The sequence below is a fragment of the Balaenoptera borealis genome, assembly GCF_965194805.1.
Source record: "Balaenoptera borealis genome assembly, chromosome: 16".
Classification (NCBI taxonomy): Eukaryota; Metazoa; Chordata; class Mammalia; order Artiodactyla; family Balaenopteridae; genus Balaenoptera; species Balaenoptera borealis.
Window position 1 is genome coordinate 14,189,124 of NC_138872.1, and position 24,732 is coordinate 14,213,855.

The 24,732-nt window shown below is 44.8% G+C and overlaps 1 protein-coding gene across 3 annotated transcripts in view; it reads right to left on the reverse strand.

Moving 5' to 3' along the window:
- Positions 1-24,732, reverse strand: part of EYA2 (EYA transcriptional coactivator and phosphatase 2) — a 303,026-nt gene that overhangs the window by 182,717 nt on the left and 95,577 nt on the right. The window contains exon 2 of one of the 3 annotated variants that reach the window (XM_082361172.1): positions 10,398-10,513. The exons of the other annotated variants lie outside the window; for them this stretch is intronic. The gene's annotated coding sequence lies outside the window, so the exon portion shown is untranslated. The remainder of the gene's footprint in view (positions 1-10,397; positions 10,514-24,732) is intronic. 3 annotated transcript variants of the gene reach the window in all.

The window sequence follows — 24,732 nt, forward strand, 5'->3', positions numbered from 1 at the left end:
ATCCATAACTGAGCAATTAGCTTCTTTAAAAAAATTTTTTAAAATTCCTATTTATTTTCATTTTACACCCCGTCCTACACAATGCCTCTAATGTATTAAATATGTAAATATGTCCCCTTGTAAATGATGCTATACTGTTTATGTGACGTGTGTGTGTGTGTGTGTGTGTTTGGCAGTGCCGTGAGGCATGTGGGATCTTAGTTCCCTGACCAGGGATCGAACCTGTGCCCCCTGTATTGGGAGTGCAGAGTCTTAACCACTGGACTGCCAGAGAAGTCCTGTAACATGTGTTTTAATGTACATGAATAGTGTTATGCATGAGACCTCATTCTGTTCATTGGGATTTTTTTCCAGTCTGCAAAATGATTTGATAATGTGTGATAATTGCTGGATGGTTACTTAGCTTGTAGCTAGAATTCCATACTGCATACCCACTCTATTGTGTTTATGCATTGCCCTAGTGATGAACATCTAGGATGCCTTCATCTCTCAGCTACCATAAACAATACTGCAATGAATATGTTCATTAAAAAAATATACATATATATGTAATGTGTACCTATATATGTGTGCTTACATATACACATACACATTCTTAAAATGTATAAATATTTGAGGAGGATTTCTGTGTCATTGGGTATATGTGAACTGAACTTGACCAAGTACTAGCAGATTGTTCTTTACAATTCCTGTGCTAATCCAGATTCCCACCAGTAGTGCATAAACGTTCTAATTTCATAAATTCTTGCTAACACTTGGCATTGTCCAGCTTTCTGATTTTTGCCAAACTGTTGGATGGAAAGCAATTATCTCATAGTTGTTTTAATTTTCATTTCTATGATTACTAGAGAGTTTGAGCATATATTCACATAATTGTGGGCCACAAGAGTTTCTAGGAACTGTCTATTCATATCTTTTATCCTTGCCCATTTTTCTACTGGGTTTTTCTTTTCCCCCTTTTTTGTTGATTTGCTCTATAGAGTGCCTTGTAGAGTCTAGGTATTAGTCCATTGTTGGTTTTATTTATTTATTTATTTATTTTTGCTGACAAAGCAAAAGACTTTATTGGAAATGGGCGCCCGGTCAGGGAGCAGTGGGGTAAGGGAATGCAGGAGAACTGCTCTCCATTGTTGGTTTTAGATGTTGTAAATTTCTTTTCTTAACCTTTCATCTGTCTGTTTTTTTAAAATATATGATGTCTTGTAGAACAAAAAAAAAATCTTATATATTTACCCAATAATGAATGTTTTCCCTAGGTGTAGAAATGATTTCCCTAACCCCGGGATATTAAAATTTGTCTACATTTAAAACTATTGACTTGGAATTTCACCTTTTATAGTTAAACCTTTAATTAATCTGGAGTTTTCCTTTTAATATGGGTTAAATTTGCATTTTCTTCCAATATTGGAGAAAATGAAAATAAGCCATTTTTCCTAATTTGTATTAAGCTCTCCAATTGAATTCACCTCCCAGTTACGATGGAACGGTTTCTATTTTTGGTTCAATCTCACTATCACAATAAAAAATAAAATCTACAAAACATTGTTTTAAGGCCTTGCAGGGCAACTAAGGTAGGACTTGAGGGCCCAGGATCCCAGAGAGATGTGAGACACGTATTAAGTTAAGTCTGACCTCTACTACTTTTCACCTCAAGACATTTGCCGATTTATAAGCACAGAAGAAAAAAGAAGCAGCTTAGAGTTTTCCAGTCTCACTGAGTTGGGGAGACAAAAATTGGACTTCAGGATACTAAGGCGGCTAGGACCCAAGGAGCTAAGATCCTAGAGATGAGAACCACAGAGAAGTTAGCCTGACATTGTTGACAGTCATCACCCTTGGGGCGTTTGCTGAAACCTAAGCTGGGTGGGGTAAGAGTCAAAGAAGTCAAGCAGAAAGGGGTGGCTAAGAAGGCAAGAGACGAAGCAGAGCTTTTGGCAATCTCCCAGTACTAGGGAGACAAAATTGGAGTTCATGGCCCATCAAGGATAAGAATCCTTGGGACTTCCCTGGTGGTGCAGCGGTTAAGGTTCCATGCTCCCAATGCAGGGGGCCTGGGTTCGATCCCTGGCCAGGGAACTAGATCCCACATGCATGCCGCAACTAAGAGTTCACATGCCACAACTAAGGAGCCGGCTAGCCGCAATCAAGGAGTCTGCCTGCCGCAACTAAGACCTGGCACAACCAAATAAATAAATAAGTGAAATATTTTCCCAGCAATCAATGAAAAAAATGTTAAAAATTTACAAAAAAAAAAAAAGGATGAGAATCCTTGGTAAACACACCAGGCTTTTAATGAGACCCCTGAAAGGTCACTCCCTTGGAGTAAAGACCAACCAAATAGATCCTGTCTTGAATCATTTTAATCCCTTACCGGATCAAAGTGATTTGCCTGTACTATCACCACCTGCCAGGAGAGCAACTTTTCTTTCGGGGAAGATGTCATCTTCCAGAGTTTCCACAATTTTTCATACACAATGTTTAGCATGTAATAAAAAATTACCAGGTATGCAAGGAGACAAAGCCAAACAATCAAAAACCAAGACAAAAAAACCAAATTCATATATAAGATTCAGATATTAGAGTAACTAAACATGGACTTCCCAGCAACCTTGATAATATGATCAAGAAAAGAGATTTACAATGGACAATGTTACTAGAGAACTAGAATCCTTAAAAAAAATCAAATGGAAATTCTAAACCTGAAAAATACAATAATTGAAATTCAGAACTCAATAGAGCAGTTGAACCACAGACTGGATATAGCAGAAGAAAAGAATGAACTTGAAGATAAGTCAGTAGACACATCTCAGAAAGAAGTCTGGAAAACAGGTTTTAAAAAAAGCATAAAGGAGACATGGGACATGGAGAAAAGGTCTAACATACATGTAATAGGGGCCACAGAAGAGAGGAGAGAGAGAACAACTTAGAAACAATATTTAATGAAAAACTGACAGAAAACCTTCCAAGACTGATGAAAGACATCAAGTCAATGGAATCAAGAAGCTCTGTCAATCAGAAGCAGGATAAGTACAGAGAAAAATACTTCTGGGCATATCATAGTCAAACTATACATACGTGAGAATATATTAATATATTCAGCCAGAGGGTAAATAAGACAAATCTTTAAAGAAGGACTAATAAGACTTCTCAACAGAAATGATGGAAACTAGAAAACAACGGAATTGCACCTGCCAAGGTAGAATCCTATGTCAGCAAAAAAATCCTTCAAAAATGAAGACATGGGCTTCCCTGGTGGCGCAGTGGTTGAGAATCTGCCTGCCAATGCAGGGGACACGGGTTCGTGCCCTGGTCTGGGAAGATTCCACATGCCGTGGAGCGACTAGGCCCGTGAGCCACAATTGCTGAGCCTGCGCGTCTGGAGCCTGTGCTCCGCAACAAGAGAGGCCGCGATAGTGAGAGGCCCGCACACCGCGATGAAGAGTGGCCCCCACTTGCCGCAACTAGAGAAAGCCCTTGCAGAGCAACGAAGACCCAACACAGCCATAAATAAATAAATAAATAAATAAATAAATAAATAAATAAATAAATAAATAAAATAAATAAAATTTAAAAAAAAATGAAGACAAAAATGAAATAAACTAAAATTAAGATTATTTGCCACTTTGTAGCAAATAGACTTGCACTACAAAAGAATACTCTGGAAGCATGAAAATTCAGCAAGGGATGGAGAGTAACATAAAAGGGTCAATTCAAGAGTAGGAGAGGACTAAATGAACTTAACATGTTCTAAGGACCTTGCATTTTCCTTGAGGTGGTTACAAGTACTAATTTATAGTAAACTTTTTAAGATTTATCAAGGATGCATTCTATAATCTTTAGGGTAACTGCTTAGAGAATAAAAATAATAAATGTATGCCAACAAGCTAATGGAGGAGAAAATGGAATAATAAAAATACTTGATTAATCCAAAGAAGGCAAGAAAGTAGAGAAAAAGAAACAAAGAAGAGATGGAACAAATAGAAAAAAATGATAGATTTAAACTTAAATTTATCAATAATTACATTTAATGCACTAGGGTCTTTGTTAGGTAACGCAAGATCTAAAATTCAAACATACCTAGAGCAGTTCAAACGCATCATCCTTTGGAGGCAAATAAATAAATATCACTAACAAAGCCAAAACAATAGAAATGTTAGACCTGGGAATTCCCTGGAGGTCCAGTGGTTAGGCCTCCGTACTCTCACTGCTGAGGGCCCGGGTTCGATCCCTAGTTGGGGAACTAAGATCCCACAAGCTGCGCAGTGCGGCAAAAAACAAACAAACAAAACACAAAAAAGTAGTCCTTAAAATAAATACAATATATTTAAAAAAAAAAAGTTAGTCCTCACACAGTAAACAGGACCATGAGTTAAGAACCTGACCATTGTTTTTCCTGCTGCCGGCTATAGCTTATGGGCACTGCTATCTTGTAGAAGCAAACCATTAACAATAAAGTATAGCAACATGAATAGTTCAAGACAACTCAGGGAGAAAAATCCTTCCAAAAATTCTAACCATAGCTCCCATTTCCCAAGCACCTATTACGTGCCAGGCAATTTCCCTGATTACTTTTACATTATCTCCTTTAATTCTCTCAACCACCCAGGGAGATATAATTATCAACTTCTATCTCCCAACAGGCCAACTAAACAGATTTAGGTCTGAGCAAAGCATAGGCACGAAGGAAATGCGAATTGTTCCTGTTTGGTGAACATTTCCTGTTCTGCCATGAGGATCTAAAAAAAAAAAGCTTCGTGAACTTCCCTGGTGGGGCAGTGGTTAAGAATCCGCCTGCCAATGCAGGGGACACGGGTTCGAGCCCTGGTCCGGGAAGATCCCACATGCCGCAGAGCAACTAAGCCCATGCGCCACAACTACTGAGACTGTGCTCTAGAGCCCGCAAGCCACAACTACTGAGCCCACGTGCTGCAACTACTGAAGCCCGCATGCCTGGAGCCCATGCTCTACAAGAGAGGCCACCACAATGAGAAGCCCACACACCATAACGAAGAGTGGCCCCCACTCACCACAACTAGAGAAAGCCCGCATGCAGCAACAAAGACCCAACGCAGCTAAAAATAAAAAAATAAATAAAATTTAAAAATAAATAAATAAAAAGCTTGGTAAATTTCAGCGCAGGGCGAATTCTGTGTTCCTGTTTTATGGGTCATACTGTTTTATTATTGAATTACCTGGGGCAGCAGAGGAGGGGGCGCTGATCTTTTTGGTGTTTTGAGAGCTCTGAAGGTCCCAACCTGGCCCCACTTATAGTGCTCATTTTACAGATGACAGAAATAAAAATAGCTAACACTTCAAGAGCATTTACTCTGGAGCCAGGAGCTCTTTGCATGTATTGGCTCATCTCAATCCTATGAAGTGGGTGGAGATGAGGAGACTGAAGTTCAGAAAGTGAACTGCTAGTTAGTGGTGGAGCCAGGATTCACAACCAGGTGGTCTGGCTCCAGGGTCTGTGCTCTTAACCACAGCTTGCAAGTAAAATTGGGTCAGAATTTGAACCCAGGATCCATCCAGCTCCAACACCCACTAAGCAACCTGGTGGGAGTACCAGCTCTGTCATCTGCTACACGGGTTCAAATCCTAGCTTTGTGTCTTATGAGCTTTGTGACCTTGGGCAAGTTATTTAACTTCTCTGAGCCTCATCCAAAAAAATGGAGAAAATAATAGTACCCTCCCAGGCAGGTTATCCTGCAGATTAAGTCAGAAAAGGCATGAGTGAGCGGGTGTTCAATAAAGGGTAATTACTGACATTATTTGCATTCACACAGACAAAAGCTTGAAACACACAGTTCATTTTATGCCAGGTCGACACTGGGAAGTGCCATGAGGACCATCTGGAAACCACTGGTTCCTACTGTGGTCTGATGGGCAGAGTTCAGTTCTCTTGCAATTTGGGGGGAGACGTCCTTTGCTTTCTCCCCCTCCTCCCCTCCTTACAATTATCTGAAATAGGAGACCAGCTTATTCTCTTTGCAGGGGAGGTTAGAGAGAAATCAGACAGTCTTAACAGAGTCTGAGGGGAGGAGAAAGACTCAGCTTCCCTTTCATGAAGGCAGGGAAAGGAAGCAAAGGCGTGGGATTCATTTACAAAAAAATTTTTTTTTCCTGTGTTGCACTGTTGCAAAACCCCAATACCCCTGCTGCTTCAGATCCGGGCTAGGAGGAGCGAGAAGAAAGAGGCATCCGAAAGCCCCTACCCTCTGCCTTCTCCTTAGCCTGCTGCTGCCAGCGGCTTGCCGTCATTTGTTACCCTTGTCACCACCCCTGTCCCCGGGGATGGAGAAACTCTGGGGGAGCGTGGGGCTGCTGGGGGAGCCCAAGAGATGACAGCTGGAGGGTGGGGGCTGGGGGCGACTTCAAAGGCTGGGAAGGATCAAAAGCAGATGGAGGGTCCCAGGCGGGTGGGCGGCTCACCTTTCCACACTCCCCCACCGAGTGCACTGCTACCTTGGCTGGGAACAGTGGCCCTGCCTGCTGGATGGAGAGGACAGATGGCCAGTCGACCAAGGGGCCCTTAGAGAGGGCCAACTCCCAGCATCTTTCAAGGACTTAGAAATCCAAACCTGCCGACAGCAATCACAGGCTTCTGGATAGACAACAGCTGTGGCCCAAACCTGGACGTTTCTGGCCGCCTATACCTCATTTGAGTTCATTCGAAATACATCTGCTAATCGTGAACTGGCTCTGCCCTCATCTCCCCTATCGCGGGTGGGGGGTGGAGGGCCCTGCTGCTCGCACCAAAAGCCCAGGATCATCCTCCCTCCTCCCTCTCCTTCAACTCTCACATCCAATCCATCACTGGGTGTTGTCAAGTTCATCTCCTAAACAGCCACGGAACCCGTGAACCCTCCACCCCACGGCCATTGCCCAGGGCCAAGCCGCCACGCTCTCTGCCCTGGACAACTACCACGGCCGCTGTACCTGTCTCCCTGGGGCCATTCTGGCCTCCCTCCAGCTTGTTCTCTGTATACCAGTCAGGGGGACTTCTGACAACATAAATCTGAACATGTCCCTGCCCCCTTCACCTCATCCTTGCTTATAACCTCTGATTGTTCTTAGAACAAAGCAAAGACTTCTGAACACAGCTTTGATCCGGCTTCCCTTCACTCGCTGTCTCGTTCCAGGGCGCTGGCCTTCCTCTCACTCCACACTCCCTGTCACGAGGCCTTTGCACATGCTGTTCTCTCTGCCTGGAACACCATTCCCTCCTGCTCGCCCTTCAGACGTCTCAGCTCTAGCATGACTTCCCCAGGCCCTTCCTGAATGGGGCCCCTTCTCCCACAGCACCTTCCACAGACCCATGCCCCTCTCTTTCACATGCCAGTCACTATAACAGTTTTTAGACATGTTTATACATTATTTGATGTCCATCTGTCTTCCCAACCAGACTATAACCTCCCTGATGGCAGGGATTTTATTTTGTCCACCACTACATTCCCAGAATCTCCTGCAGGGCCTGGTTCTTGATAACTCTTTATTAAACATTTGTCGCGGGTTCCTGGCATTTTGGCCTGGTGGGTCTCATGGCAATAGCGTCTTTTCTTTCTTTGGGGGAACTGCCTCTCCCCCACTCTCTGTCCACGCGGCTTGGGTGGGGCTAACCGACGAACAGGCCCAGAGCCTGGCAATTTGCATCTCCCATCCCTCTGTCTAGTGACTGGCTCGTAGGGTGGTGGTCACATGATTCAATGGGGCCCAATGAGAGGCCTGGGATTAACTGCTGGAGAAGAGATGCTCTTTCCCACGGGACATGAACCTTGGAAGGTGTCTGTTTTACTGGCAGTGCAAGTCCACAGACCACCTTTGAGTAGCTAGTCTTAGAAGACTGTGACCCCCATTCTGATACCTGTACATCGCATCTTTGGTGTTCAGTGTGAAACTTAGAGTAGGAATAAACTGCAGACACAGTGAAATTCAGGGGCTGCTGTCACCATGGACGACTTCAGCATCTAGGGGGAAGGATGCCACGTGCTGACTGGTAAGTCACAAGCCCCTCCTCCTGTCCACACCTCCATCCTCCATCCTGTCCCCTTATAGTGGGGAAGATGTTACTTAATAAAAGTTGTGGGGTTAGGCTGGGATACATAGGGAACCACCTCCCCAGATGAATAAGGTACTTTCAGTCTCCTCTCCAAAGGCTATGAAGAAGGCAGATAAATAAAGTAGGGACACAGTTGACACTAAATTCATTCACTGATTCGTTCATTGAGTCAGGCTGCCAATCATTTAGAATCACTGACTCTATTCATATGACATACCAAAAAGCAAAGCTGTTACTCATTCACTAATTTATTTCACTTTCTTTTTGAAGACCAGGGATTGTTCCAGGCACTGAGGATACAGTGTCGAATCAGCCAGACAAGTTCCCTGCTCTCATGAAGTTGACACTCTAGATTGGGATTTGCTCTCCAGTCTTAGGTGGCATTCATCAATGGGTGACCCCAGATGGCTGGGTTAGATCTCCCAGTCACATAGATGTATCTTCTCCTGCTGAGAAAATAGCTCTATTACCTGTATTGTACTTTCCTATGATACAGTTTTAATGGCCCAGGTAATATCTCAAAATGTGTCAATAAATTTTAGAATTTTAGATAAAATTATAGCCACCTTTGATCATTATCTCCTATCAGCTGTATCCACAATTACTAATACAATGAATAGCTTTGCAGACCTTTTTCTAGTCATAAACACACAAAACACCCACATATATCCCTAAAGTACACAGTATATTGTTTTAGAAATATATTTTATGAATGTCTTTTTATCAATGTCATTGACCTGAACATCCTGTTCTAGGACATTTTTTGCTCTAATAAGACAATGTCTCGTTGTTCATCCATTTCATGACACGGAGATCTAGCTTATTCTTTTTAGCTGCTGCATAGGATTCCCAGGGCTCTGGGCCAGTCCTCAGTTCTCCCAGGTTTGGTTATAACTAATGCCACACTGCCTGAGATGGGGCTTCTCGGGTGCACATGCATGTAGTTCTCTAGGGGTGACACCCAAAGTAAAACTGTTGGGTCTGCCTTTAAAATTGTAAGGGACATTGGCAAATTGCCTCGGAGTGTCTGATCTAATTTATATTCCCAATGGCCACGCCCGGTCCTCACACCTTGTACTGTTTCCATTCCCTTATCTGAAAGCCTTTATCCAAAACTCTCTTAGGAAGACAGAGCCGTGCTTTGAATACAGGTACGCCCACACAGCAGTCCACTCCTCAGCACCGGCTTTCAGCCAAGCAGATGAAGTTCTTATGTCAGAAAGAAAAGTTTTATATCTTACGTCAGAAAGGAAAACCAGCCTGGGTCTTGAATCTTAGCCCCAGACTAAGCTCTCTCTTTCAGGTCTGATAAATTCTCTTGCAGGTGAACTTGGTGCAGAATAAAAACCGTCAATGGGAGAGCTTTAGTATGCTTCCCTCAGCCCTGATAGCATGTAAGACAAGGGCCCATTGTTTTGAAGAATCCAGTTTTGCTTTTTATTTTGAGATCACTGCAGAGTCATAAGAAGTTGTAAAAAATATACAGAGAGATCCTGGATACCCTTCATTCAAATCCCTCCCCCCGGCCCCAAGATTATATCTTCCATAACCGTAGTACAGTATCAAAACCAGGATATTGACATTGGTGCAGTGTGTCTGTATCTCTGTGTCATCTTACCTCATCTGCAGATTCATGTAACCACCACTGCAATCAAGAGAGAACTATTCCATCACCAAAAAGGTCTCCCCTGTGCTACCCCTTCAGAAGCACCTCTACCCTAATCCCTCCAGCACCGCTAACCCCTGGCAATCACTAATCCTTTCTCCATCTCTAAAATGTCACTTTAAGTATATTATATAAATGGAATCATATAGTATATGACCTCCTGAGATTGGCTAAAGTTCACATGACTCAAGTTCAGATGCTTGCATTTTACAATGCGTTTTCCAATATTCACTAGACCCACAAGAGGCAACCTTCAAAAAAGCACCCGCCCGATGTGTGCGGTGACAATGGAGATGGGACCACACACATTCCGCTGATTTCAGGTTGGGTTCAGCACAGCCCTGGAGCAAAACGCAGAACTTTATAGAATATTTCTCATGCAGAGCCAGAAAAAAAACCCAACCCACAACCAACAAAACAAGGCACAAAGCAGAACACCAGGGGACTCTTACTGTAGGGGAAGGCCTGCCCTTGCCAGGGATGGCTGGAGAGCATCAAGTGCTCGGAGGCCACGGGGAGCCCCAGGACCTCGCCAACAGGCAAGCAAGCCGCAGCCGGCAGAAGGCAGCGTTTCTCGAATCACGAAGGCATTTTGCCCTGAGTCCAGTCCCAGCTTTCAGCAGACACGACAGTGACACCGCTGCCCATCCCTGTTCTCTCCTTCTAACTCACCCAACCGCAGTCACCACAAGGGCCGGATCCACTTGAAGCCATGGAGAAACTGGTTCTGAGGCTACAGAGCAAGGACATTGCAATGTGAATGCAGGGGTATGGTTTGCAGAAAGACACTGGAAAAACGGGAAAAGAAACAATACTAAAAACTAAATAGTAGAATACTTTCATCCTACCCAAATCCTCAGTGGTGCCCCTATGGAGCACTGACCATTACAAAACTGAAAAATACTAATTCTCATGCAGTGAATGCTGTCTAGGAACTACGCACTGTTGCTGTTTTTGGCTCCACCACACAGCATGCAGGATTAGACCCCCGACCGGGGATCAAACCCACGCCCCCTGCAGTGGAAGCATGGAGTCTTAACCACTGGACCGCCAGGGAAGTCCCACCAGGCACTGTTTTGTTTTTTTTAATTAATTAATTAATTATTTTTTGGCTGCGTTGGGTTTTCATTGCCGTGTGCAGGCTTCTCACTGCAGTGGCTTCTCGTTGTGGAGCACGGGCTCTAGGTTCGCGGGCTCAGTAGTTGTGGCTCGCAGGCTGTAGAGCACAGGCTCAGTAGTTGTGGCGCACGGGCTTAGTTGCTCCGTGGCATGTGGGATCTTCCTGGACCAGGGCTCGAACCCGTGTCCCCTGCATTGGCAGGCGGATTCTTAACCACTGCACCACCAGGGAAATCCCCAGGCACTGTTTTAAGTGCTTTTTCAGGTTTGAGCTCATGTTATCTTCCCAATAGCCCCTATGAGATTGGCTGAATTTAGATCCCATCTTATAGATAAGGAAAGCAAGGACAAGAAGTTTAAGTCACTTGTCTAGAATCAACTACAAGTAGCAGAGATGGATTTAAAGCCAGGATGTCTGATTCTGAATGTTGTACTCTCTCGCCATCTGCCACATCGGCAGCAGATGTCTTACAATTAATCTTCCCTAATGACGGATCTCCTCTAATTACATCATTATCCTGAAACTGAATGGGCCATGCAGTGACTCATGAGTTCTTAAATGTTTTTCTTCTTGTTTTGAGGTTAGTTCAATTTTATGCAATTTCATATAGTTAGGGTTTTTTTTTCCTCCTTTTTTGGTAAGATGGTTTCATGGTAAGGGCTAGAAATTATTTTAATGAAAAATCTGAATCATACGCCAAAGCAGAGAGGATGGTAAAATGAATCACTGAGCACCACTCAGATTCAACAGTTTTCAAGATTTTGCCACACGTGTCTCTTCAAAGCTTTTTGGTTTTGTCTTGTTTTGTTTTTTGGTGAAATTTTTAAACTAATTCTTGAAGTCTCCTCTCTCCACCGTACTTCATTTAAAAATATGGACACTTTCTATTATCACACCTAACGAAAGTCACAATATTTCCTGGTGCCATCTTGAACATAGTTCATCTTCAACCTTCCCAGTTGTCTCCACATGCCCTTAGTTGGTTTATAAAATTCGGGATCTAAACAAAGGCCACATATCACATTTGTTTATTGTGTCTCTTACATTTATTTAAGCTAGAATAGCCTCCCCCCCACCAACCTTTTTTTTTACAGACTATTGACATGTTGGAGAAGTAGGTTAGTTGTCTTGTAGGCTATCTCATGTTCTGGATTTTTCCGTTTGCTTCCTCATGGTGTTGTTAACTCATTTCTCTTTCTACCACATTTCCCATGATTTTGCTTTAAAAAGAGATTAGGTTTGGATTAATTGGGTGGGGGAACAATGCTTCAGAGTGGTGCTGAGTTCTCCCCATCGCATCACATCAGGAGGGGCACGATGTCCAGGTGTCCCCCTTCTGGTGATGCTAGTAAGGGTCAGCTGGCCTGGCTGGCAACACCCTGCCTCCTCCATCACCAAGTTCCCCGCAAACCTTTCATCTAATGTTTCATCCACCGATGCTCATGGCCTGAATCAATTATTTCATTAGGGGTTTGGAAATTTTTTTTTAACTTTTTATTTTATATTGGAGTATGGCCGATTAACAATGTTGTGATAGTTTCAGGTGCACAGCAAAGGGACTCAGCCATACATATACATGTATCTATCCACCCTCCCCCAAACTCCCCTCCCATCTAGGTTACCACATAACATTGAGCAGAGTTCCCTGTGCAATACAGTAGGTCGATATCATATGGTATTTCTCTTTCTCTGTCTGACTTACTTCACTCAGTATGACAATCTCTAGGTCCATCCATGTTGCTGCAAATGGCATTATTTCACTCTTTTTAATGGCTGAGTAATATTCCATTGTACATATTGGAAATTTAAAAAACTGTATTTTGAATGAAGAGAATGACCCGAGAGTATTACAATCATATGAATACATTTGTGTAGCGTCTACATTCTTGCAAATCGCTGCCACAAACCTTTCTTCACTGCCCTGTCCCATCCAGCCTGTGAGCTGGGCAGAGCCAGCAGGAACCCAGAACAGTGGGGTGACTAAGCAGACCCCCTTGGGTGCCCAGGTGCCTGGGTTCAAATCCCAGCTCTATCACTTACCAGTGGTATGGGATCTTGCTTGACTTCTCTGCCTCAATTTTCTCACCTGTCAAATGGGGATAAATGGTACCACCTGGATCTATTGTGAGGCTGACTTACTGCTTGTACAGTTCGTAGAACAGAATAGGATACAGAGTAAACTCTTTTCTCTACCCTTCCAAGTAAAGAAACTGAGAGGCCAACAAGCTAAATAAATGTCCTCAGGTCCCAGAGCTAATGACAGGGAGCTGAACAGGACACAAATCTCGGTCCATTGCATTCCACTGTGTCAATGGAATGTTCTTCCATCCACATTTTGAAAATAATTGCAAATAATTAGGAAAAACACCTTTTGGCCATAATCAGAGTAATACCTAAATGGCTTAATATAACACCAGATCTAAGGCGCCACACGATGTGGGCCCTGAGCACCCCTCCAATATTATCTAGTGGAAGTGAGACAGGCTGGGACCTGGACCCTTTGCTGCAGTGCTTACACCTGGACAAACATCTCCTCCAGCGACAGAGTACAAAGAAACCATAAGGGACTAAAAATAACTGCTCAAATAACTGTGCGCATGCGTAGTTGGGGCAAATTATGAACAACAAGATACAAAAAGACCAAACACCCAACGCCACTTCTTAGGTGCCAGGAACAAAAGCAGGGTACTTGCACATGCACCCTGCACACAGCACCATCAAGGGGGTGGGCAGACCACCCAAGCCACGCCTCAGGCTCGGCCCCTCAACCCACCCCTACCCTCACCCCATTTAAGGGACCAGCTCGCCCCCTCTCAGGGAGCCAGCAAGGGAACCTATTACTTGTTTTTGCTCCCTTGTGCTGCAGCACGAGTCCCAGTAAAGCCTTGCCTGAATTTCTCCTCTGGCCTCTTATCAATTTCTATTGATTAAAGAGTCCAAGAACCGGGGTAGGTAACAGAAGGTCTGCCCTTCCTCCGTCTCCTGCAGGGACACTGGGCGTTTTGCTTTACTCAAGCCATCCCATGGCCTTGCACTAGTTCCTTCCGCCACACATCCTCTTCCCCAGAGCTTTCCCAGAGACTTCCTTCAGGTGTTTTCTCAAATGTCACCTCCTCAGAGATGCCTTCCCTGATCATAGTAGCAAACCCATTTCCCCAGTTAACCACTCCCCACGCTGTATCCCCTGACCCTGCTGTGTTCGTCTTTACAAGTCTGATCATGATCTTAACACATGCTGCCTATTCATTGGTTCACGTTCTGAGGGACTTTGTCTTGCTCACTGCTGAATCCTTAGCATCTAGTATCGTCACTGTACTTGGCACTAAACGGTCAGCAGATAAGTAGTGAATATTAAATGAAGACCCTAGAGCCTCACAGCCTTATACACAATCATGCATGCACCATTTATCGATAGCTTTTTTATATTTAACTCTTTTTTACAAAAGAAAAGCAAATTGCTCATGATAAAAGAGTTGATTAGAGCAACGTATAACGGAAAAAGATAAAGTCCTCCATAGTTCCACTGGTCTGTACTAACCATCCTTCACAGTTTGAGCTATGCCACGGTAGAGTTTGTTAGGTGATCCCCAGAACTCTTCTCTTCTCCCCTTCTTTTACAGTCAAGGAATCTGTGATTCTAGGCACGGCATACAGGCACCCAGAATGAATATCCCAGCTTTCCCTGCGGTTAGGCTGTGGTCATGTGACTAAATTATGGTCAGGATGCAATCAAAAGTGATGCATCCAACACACAGGTAATGTCCTTAAAAAAGTGGGGTGAACTTCCCCTTTTCTCCCATTCTTACTTGCTAGATTGCAATGTGATAGTCATCTCTGATCATGAGGAAAAGGGCAGCACTTTACGGATGATGTAGCAAGATGGAAGGAGTCTGGGCTGCTGATGACCTCACAGAGCAGAGCTGCTTTGTCAGCTCAGGCTTTTTTTTTTTTGGGTTCTCATTAGTTATCCATTTTATACATAGTAGTGTATATATGTCAATCGCAATCTCCCAATTCATCCCATGCCCGCCCTTCCCCCTTGGTATCCATATGTTTGTTCTCTACATATGTATGCCAGCTCAGACTTTTATATAAAAGAGAGATAAACTTGTTCTCTACATCTGTATGTCAGCTCAGACTTTTATATAAAAGAGAGAGAAACTTCTAGACTATTTATGCCACTATGATTTCAGTTCTCTGTTACAGAGCCAAATCTGTGTCTGTATGTCTGTTTACATCTATTTATCAAGTATCCCATATTTTCTTCAATGCATTTGTGTGTGTGTGTGTGTGTGTGTGTGTGTAGCAACTTTATATTATGTGGAATCCTAAACACTTACAAAAATACCCAAACTCATCTAATGAATCTCTCTCTGCCCATCACCCAGCCCCCAAAACCAACTCATGGCCAATCCTGTTCCATTTCCATCCCATCTCCTTCCCCTTTCGTAGTATTTGGAAGCAAATCCCAGACAAAATATACTTTCATCTGTAAATATTATCTGTAAATGAATTTCTAAAAAAACCCAAAAACTTTTGAAAACAGCCATAATACTATTATCATGCCTAGAAAAATTCCTTAATATTACTAAAACAGATATTAATTTACTTTAACAAAAAAACTATGTAAAAAACATACTGTGGGCAATTTTCAACATCAGTACCCATAGAGCCACCTAATTCTTTTTAATAGCTGCACAGTATTCCAAGGAAATGATAAACCAAAGTTTATTTAGTCATTCCCCAGTTTATGGACGTTCATGTTATTTTCGGGGTTTTTGGCCAATGATGCAATGGACCTCTATCTATCCCAGGATTTCTCAGCTTTGGCACTCTTCAGATTTTGGGCTGGATGATTCTTTGCTGTGCGGAGCTGGTCTGTGGATTGCAGGCTATTCTGCAGCATCCTTGGCCCTTGTCCTCACCGGATAAAAGTGGCACTTCCCTCCGCCAATTGTAACAACCAAAAATATCTCATCTCTAGGCATTGCCAAATGTCCCCTGGGGTCAGAATCCCCCTGGTCAAGAACCACACCTCTAAATATTTATACACACACTTATATACAAGTAGAAAGCCCTCATATCTACAGTGGAGACCAGCAGAGAAATGGAAACAGATGAGTTCACAAAATGGTGGCCACTTGAGAAAGATAGCAGTTCACACTCACGCTGGATTGTAGTGACTACTTTCACTGTGCTTTCATCATGCTTATTGTGGAAACCTGAGAATTGATTTTTCACAAAAAACTGCAGTTAGTGTCTGCAAATTTATCATGTCAGCCAAAGACCCCTTGAGTTGATCTGTTTTGTCTGTTTGTGGCTGCACCACACGGCTTGTGGGATCTTAGTTCCCCGACCAGGGACTGAACCCGGACCCTGGCAGTGAAAGCGCCGAGTCCTAACCACTGGACCACCAGGGAATTCCCTGAGTTGATCTGTTTTTGAACATTGTGCTTCAGATCAGGATCCAATGGAAGAACAAGAGGTACATTTTATGAAACTGGCTTAGGGATGGGAATGCCATCCTGACTTACGGTCTGGTTTTCTTTCAGCGGTAGGGTTAGGTTTCAGGGACATGTGTGAGCCTTTGTATCCCCTTTTCCCCTACATGTAATAAGAAGCTGTATTACCATGGTGTTTGTACACAAAAGGGGAAAGGACTTCCAAATTCTACATGCAGCCAAAATCCAAAAGCACACCCCTTCTGCCGAGATCTGCCCCTGGCAAGGTTTAATATTCAGCCAGAACCTGCTGGGGAAAATCAAACAAACCCCCAAACGGTGCCTCGTGGGGTTGAAACAGGCTAAGGGGATGACTAAAACAGGTTCGAGGCTCCTGAGTTAGGTTGGCCCAGCTGATGATGCTTTAGCTGATATCAGCACCAAAGAATCCTCGGGATCTATAATTCCTGGGGTGGTAAAAACGCAGCTATAGCAAAAAACAAAGTAAAAATTTTTAAAAAGTAAAAAAAAAAAAAAAAAAAGTAAAACAAACACAAAGGAAGACAAGGAAGAATAGGAGAAACCTTAAGGGGGAACCTAAAAAAATAGTTTTATAGATATTCACAAGGGTTTAAGTCACTTATTCATTCAAGAAATGCTGCGAGCACCTACTATGTGCCAGGTACTGATCTAACTTCCGGGCATCCACTGGTGGGGCAAGACAGATGGCACCCCTGACTCCCAGAATCAACATCCTGGTAGATTTCACTGCAGATCATGGAATTCACTCTTGCTGGTAAAATCCAGCTAGCAGTTCCTGTTAGCTGAAGAGAGACAGGACAGAGGGGCATCTGAGCCACATCTTCACATTGAGAAAGAGCTCATTGTACACCACACACTATGTTAGTTGCTTTCCATATATTGGCTCATTTAATCCTCAAAATAAATGAGGTCAATAATATTGTCCCTCCCGCCCTTTTACAGGAGAGGAAACTGAGGACCAGAAAGATTAAATAGCCTGCGCAAAGTTACAGAGCTACCCAGATGGCTGGCAGTAAAACATCTTTTAGAGCAGAGGTTCTTATTGGGGGGGGGGGCGCGATATTGATTTTGTCCTGCAGGGGCCACTTGGCAACGTCTGGACACATTTTTGGTTGTCACAACTGCGGAGGGTACTACTGGGATCTAGTGGGTAGAGGTCAGGGAGGCTGTTAAACATCCTACAAGGTACAGAATGCCCCCACAGTAAAGAATCAAATGTCCAAATATCCAAAGTGCCAAAGAGAAACCCTGTTTTAGAAGAATGCTGTTCCGGGGGAAAATAAACTTTCCAAACGAACACATTAAAAAAACGGAGATGCAGTACAGAATGGTGGTTAAAAACAGCCGAAACACCTGGGTGTGAATTCTGGCTTACCTGTACAACCGGGATAAGAGGGATACTGAGAGGATGAAGTGAGATAAGGTGCTCTGAAGAATGCCTGGCAAGTAGTAAGTGGTAAGTAAATGTTTTCTCACTCCACACAGAGCACCTCACAGTAAGCTATACGGACGCGCTTAACGGCAATTTACCGGATGCCTGGCAACGGTGGCCCAGGAGGGTCAAGAAAGTCAAGGGCCTAGGTGAGCCACTAGGTCTGCACATCTCTTGGCCTCTCCTACAGGCAGAAGATGTCACAAGCCACAGGTCCAAGCAACACAACTTACTATGACCCTATCCAGAGCAGGAAGGAAGGAAGTGTAAAAGGGGACTCCCCCCCACCCCCAAGCCCCTTTCATGTTATCAGTATCCCAGAGGACTATCTCTACCAGCATCCTCCAGCACACATCGACGTATGTCTCATCCGTGAGAACTGGATCACGGTAAAGGGCCTGAGTCTAATCATCCTTCATCCCTCTGGCCTGAGCACATGGCCAACCAAATAAGACTGGGGGTCTGTTGGTCCAGAAGAGGAGCAACGGTTGCTGGCTGAGCCATCATCACGGCTGTCCTGGAGGAATCCAATACACCGGCCAAGACAACTTCTAGATGTGTGATTTGCTTGTTTGTGTTTTCGGCCGCGCCATGTGGCATGTGGGATCTTAGTTCCCCGACCAGGGATCGAATCCGCACCCCCTGCATTGGAAGTGCGGAGTTTTAACCACTGGACCGCCAGGCAAGTCCCTAGACGTGTGGAATAACTAAAAGTTGTAGCTGCCCCTCCAAGTGCCAGTTGTCATTTATCAGTGCAGCCGCATTCTGCACCAGACCCATGCTGGCCACTTCAGGTGACCCTGCCACTCTCTCCCATCACGTCGCTCACTACTCTACCCTCTAGTGACACTGGCATTCCACCCTTTGTCCCTCAAAAGAAGCAAGCTCCTCTCCACCTTGGCGTCTATGCACAGCTGTTACCTCTGCCCTGGATGCTCACCCCCACCTTTAGGTTTTTGCATAAATGTCACAATGTCGCTGCCACCAGGAAGCCTTCCCTGACCACCCCCCAACCCCTTACTGCAGTTTTCACTGCACCCTGCACTTTTCAATCATGGCATTTATTACCATTGCAATGAATAATTAGCTGAATATTTAGTTACATGATGCTTACCTTTCCTGCTACGTCCTATATAGCAGCCATGAGCCATGTGTGGCTCTTGAGCACTTGAAATGTGGCTAGTCCAAACATACCCTGGAACTCTAAGACTCAGTACCAAGAAAGTTTAAGATAATGCATTAGTAATGGTAAAAATATTGATTATATATTAAAATGATACTAGTTTTTGATGTATTAGGTAAAATTTCACTACTAGGAAATTTCAAATTACACTTGCGGCTCGTGTTTCTAACTTGCATTACACTTCTATTTGGACGATGCTGCTTGAGACCCAACATGTTCCATGAGAATAGAGGCCGTAACTAGACTGTCCCTGATCTATCCCAAGTGCTTAGGACAGTGCCTGGCACAGAATGGAGTGAATGAACGAATGAACAAAACTTAAGAGACTGTAAGAGGTTGCCTAGTTCATATCCTGGTTGTCAAGAACAGTTTGTTTGTATACTGCATTTTAAAGTTCTCCAAACATGCACCAGGTGCTATGTTCATGGAATTACAATTCTTTCACTTGCCTAGTCTTGGCCAACATGGGCACCAGCTTTTGGCTGGTTACCCCGCTTCCTTACCTGATTCTACACCCCAAGAAAAGGCGAGACTTGAGAGAAACGTCCGCAGCAACACAGCAGCCAGAGTCTCCCCAAAAAAGCCAACAGACGGTGGCTCGGGGAGTCTGTCAACCTTGACAGGACAAACACAGTATAGAAAGGGCCACTCGTACTTGCAGGGGATGGCATGGAGGACGGGAGCCAAGGCAGGCAAGGCTGTGCCAACTTGGGGAAGTCAAGAGGCCACAACCAACTGTCTGGGAGGCTGAACAAGCCTGGGCCTGAACCAGCCAGGTGAGGTCACCTGTCTCCATCCTACGCCAAGGAAAACAGCTCTCTGAGACGAGACAGGAAGGAGGCAGACCAGGTCAGGCTCAGGAGCTGCCCAGGCCATGTGGCCCCTGGGGGCTGTGAGTCTGTAGCACTCTCTGAGGCTGCCCCCTCCCGCGGCCTTCATGGGCCTGGGTGCAGGGGCCCAACTGAGCCTGAAGCTCTAATTTGGGTCCACTGTTGGGTAGAGAGAAGAGATTAAGGATTTGAGGGAGCAGAAGAGAAATAAACCTCGGTGTCTTGGCCTCTTTTAAACTGGGCTTTAGGGCCTTCCCTGGTGGTCCAGTGGGTAAGACTCTGTGCTCCCAATGCAGGGGGCCCGGGTTCAATCCCTGGTCAGGGAACTAGATCCCGCATGCATGCTGCAACTAAGAAGTCTGCATGCCACAACTAAGAAGCCCGCATGCCACAACTAAGAAGCCTGCATGCCACAGCTAAGACTCAGCACAGCCTAAATAAATAAATAAATATTAATAAATAAAAAAACTGTGCTTTAGGTACTTGGGAGTGAACTGGCTACGAGCTTGAACCCCGACCCTGGCCTTGGCACTTGTATTCCTGTTTGACCTTCAATAGTAGGGACTGACAGCTCATACTTGGAAAGGGGTCACCACTGCAGGCCAGAATTGGTTCGAAGTCCTTGACAACGAGTGCCTAATAACAAGAGCTAACACTGGTCTGGCATGTCAGCAACCCAGAGGGCCAGGGGCAGAGGTGGGATCCAAACCCTGGTAGTTGGAGCTGCCGTTCTGTTCGCTAGTTATGTGGGTGTGAACCCCAGCTTTACTACTGACTTGCTATATTACTTTGGGGGACTGTAATAGCACCAGTAACTATTTAGCTAGCATTCACTGAGCTCCGGCTAGTCACTGCTCTATGTGTATTACTCACTGAATGTATTGCTCATTGAATCCTCATGACAACCCTCAGCTATTATTCAAACTCAGGCACTTTGGCGCCCATGGACCCTCTGCTGATGCTGGAGAACATAGACTCTGGAGCTGCACTGCCTGGCTGGAGTCCCAGCGGTGCAACTTGATCGTAGCTGTGACCTTATCCTCTCTGGGCCTCAGTTTCTTCATCTATAAAATAGGAATAATAATAGCACCTACCAATGGAGTTGTTGTGAGGGTATTAAATGAGCTAATACTTGAAAGGCTTTAGCAGAGTGTCTAGCAAAGAGGAAGTGTTCAAAGAAGAGCCCAAGGTCCGTCATGCACACAATACCTGAGCCACAGGAAAGGTGGCAAGTCAGGGTCAGGGCTCCCCAGGGAGGGCTGGGAGGCAGAACCTGAAATTCAACCTTCCAACCCTCTGGCCCCTCCACTCCCCTGGCACTTCTTGTGGGGACATGCATCCTCTTGGCAGCTACCTGCAGGCCCTCCGTGCCCGGGACACCATTCAGGTCTCATCCTCGCTTCCCAATGACCCAGCCCAGCAGCCCCCAGGGGCGCCTCCCAGCCTCCACGGCCCACCTCCCCTGAAACCGTTCTCCATGTTCCTCGTATAAGATTTTTAAACATAAATCTGACCTTGTCACGCCCCCACTAAAACCTCTTTAATGGCTCCCCATCGCCTTTGGGCTCAATTCCAAACTTTCACGGGGGCTAAAAACAGTGGCTTTCAAAATCTTTGAGACGCACAGTAAGAAACACATTTTACAATGCCGTGTAGTGTACACCTTTGTAAAACTTGAAATAAAAGTTTCAAGAAACCACACTGACCTCATGTGCAACACACATGAATATTTTCTATTCTATTCTTTTTTTCCCCCCAGTGCCAGCTGTGGCCCACTAAACTGATTTCATGACCCACTGAGGCATTCAGACCTGCAGTCTGAACAACATTGGTTTCAGAACTCTCAGACCCAGGCCCTGGCAGCCGTTCAGACTCATCTCTCCCCACCCCCTCCTGGCAGCCCAAGCTCTGGTCATGCTGAACCCCCTGCATCATATTCCCTCTTGCCACTGGGCCTTTGCACATGCCGTTCCCGCTTCCTGATTGTTCATCTGGCTTAGCCAAAGGCCACCTCCTTAGGGAAGCTGCCTGCCCATCCACTGAATGTTGTCTCACTGTCACCTGTGACCCACCTTCAGACAGTCCTGAACCTTATAACCACCTTGGGTGTTGCTTTTTTTTTAAAAAAACCAATGCCTAGTCCCGACTTCAAATTAATTGAATCAGGCATTTCTGGGGGTGAAGCCTGAACATCAATCAGCCTTTTAAAAAAATCCCCAGTGACTATGGAGAACCCCTAGGTCTAGCAAGTCACTCTATTTTATTTCCTCCAGAGCACTTAAGACGATCTGAACTAGTAGTTTATGTATTTGCTTATTTGTTTGCATGTTTGGGATTAAATGAACCGAGCGGAAAGAGTCTTAGGTTTCCTTCTATTCCTCTCCCTTCCCCGGGGGCTGAGGACGGTGCCCACACACATGTTGCTGACCCAATCTTAAACCAAGAAACATGATGGAGATGAGAAGTCAGCTTTCTGAGGGTACCTCCACAGCACCTCCTAGGATATGGGCTTTCTTTCCAGTCGCTGCCAAATGCTCACTTGTTTAAACCCACAAAATACACCCCAAATCCAGCAGGCTGTGGAGGTCCCATGGCTCAGGTGGTAGGATGGTGATCAGAGAAGGTCCCAGAGCAGAGTCAGCAAAGGTTTTCTATCAAGGGCCAGAGAGTAAATCTTCCAGGCTGTGTGGGTCACACCATCTCTGCTGCAACTGGTCAACTCTGCCATTGTAGTTCGAAAGCAGCTCCATGTCAATGAATGGGCATGGCTGTGTCTCAATAAAACTTTATTTACAAAAACAGGCAGTGGGTTGGATTTGGTCCTCGAGACATAGTTTGCCCATCTCTGCACTAGATATGGCTTAAGAGCTGGACCACTGGAGCCCACCCATGGGACCTTGGGCAAGTCACTTAACCTCTCTGTGCCTCAGTTCTCTCATCCGTCAATGGGAATCATAAAGGGATCTAGTTCATAGGGTGGTTGAGGATGAAATAAATTAATGGGCATAAAGTGTTCCAGACAGTACCTGGCACTCAGTAAACACATCAGTAATCTTAGCTACTCTTATTATTACTACCTAGAAGCAGAAACAGCCTTGAGATCAAATCCCAGCTACTCCTCTTACTAGGTGTGTCCCTTGGGCAAAGAGGTCTCTCTCAGCCTCCATTTCCTCAGCTGTAAAATGGGATAATAATAGTGTCCCCCTCCAGGGTTGTTGTAGGATGAAATGAGCATATATATGCCAAGTACTTTGCCAAGTGCATAGTTAAGGGCTCAACAGCCAAAGTCAAGAGCAGTACTTCCCAGAAGGATACCAAGAGAAACACTACAAATCAGAGCAAAACCTGGGCACACTATGGCCCTGGCTGTAAGCTCAGGCTGCTGACCTGGCCTGAATCTGGTATCTGTGTGGTTGGAGGGGCCCTTTTTAAAGTTTTCTTGCAACCCTTTCCACACAACCCCTTCCTGAGATTTCAAAGGCAAAGAAAAACACAGGGCAGGCAGTTTCCACATTCCCCTGCCCTATCCCTCTACATCTGGAGCTCCTGCTGACTTCAGTGGGACGGGATGCTTGGAGACTTTCAGAGAGGAGACACCCTCGACAGCGACCGGGTTCCGGGTTCAGTAAGTGGACAGTCGGGAAGGGAGGGAATAACAGAGAACCTTCATTCTCCGACACGTTTATATGCCAAAGTGGGGGCAGCTGAAGTTGAAGTCCACGTGCGTGTGTGTGTTCGTGTGTGTGTTCGTGTGTGTGTGTGTGTGTGTGTGTGTGTGTTGGGGGTACAAATAGCAGGCTGATGGAGGAGGAGGGAGAGGACACTGTCAGGGGGATGCAGTGAAGTTCTGCAGAGGGACGGCGCCTCCCTAGGATCAGCTAAAGCAGTGATGGGGGCGATTTTGCCTCCAGGGGACCCTGGGCAACATCTGGACATTTTTGGCCATCAGAACTGGGGAAGGAGTGCTACTGGCATTTAGTGGGTAGGGGCCAGGGATGCTGCTAGACAGCCTACAGTGCACAGGACAGTTCCCCACAACAAAGAATTATCCAGCTCAAAATCTTGATAATGCCAAGGCTGAGAAACTCTGAGCTAAGGGGAAGGATTTTACTGTACACAGTGATGGATGCAAATGCAATTAGATCTTTGGAATCTAAAATATGGCACAAATGAACCTATCTACAAAACAGAAACAGACTCACAGACATAGAGAACAGATTTGTGGTTGCCAAGGGGTAGAGGAGGGATGGACTGGGAGTTTGGGGTTAGTAGATGCGAACTATTACATTTAGAATGGATAAACAACAAGGTGCTACCGTATAGCACAGGGAACTATATTCAACATCCTGGGATAAACCATAATGGGAAAGACTATAAAAAGAATGTGTGTGTATATACATGTGTGTGTGTATGTATATATAACTGAGTCACTTTGCTATACAGCAGAAATTAACACAACACTGTAAATCAACTATTCAATAAAAAAGAAAGGTCTTTGTGACTCAGTCAGCTCCATTTTTCACATATTTATTCACTCAACACTTATTTCCTGAGCATCTACTATGTTTCAGGTGTCGAGGAATAAATGGGGTCCCTTATGGGAATGTTATTTTTTATTTCTATAATACTACTACCTTCACATCATCCGTCAGTGGAAAACTATATGTTCATGGTTTTCTCATAATTATAGAAAACGTGGGCTCAGATTCATCAAATATCATGAAGTTTTATTGCAACCAGGCATGTTTTATCTCCCTGCCAAACTCATCTCTTAAGTCATGACTGGAAGTTGGCTAGAAGCGAAGTTGGCTTGGCTGGGCACTTGGATTTTTCTCTTCTGGGAGCAGGAGAGCCCATGGGACTGTTGGGCAGAGGAATAACTTTGGAAAACCCTACCCAGGCAGCATCGTGGCAGGTGGCGTGGAGGGAAGTGTAGGGGCAGGCAGGCGGATCAGTTTT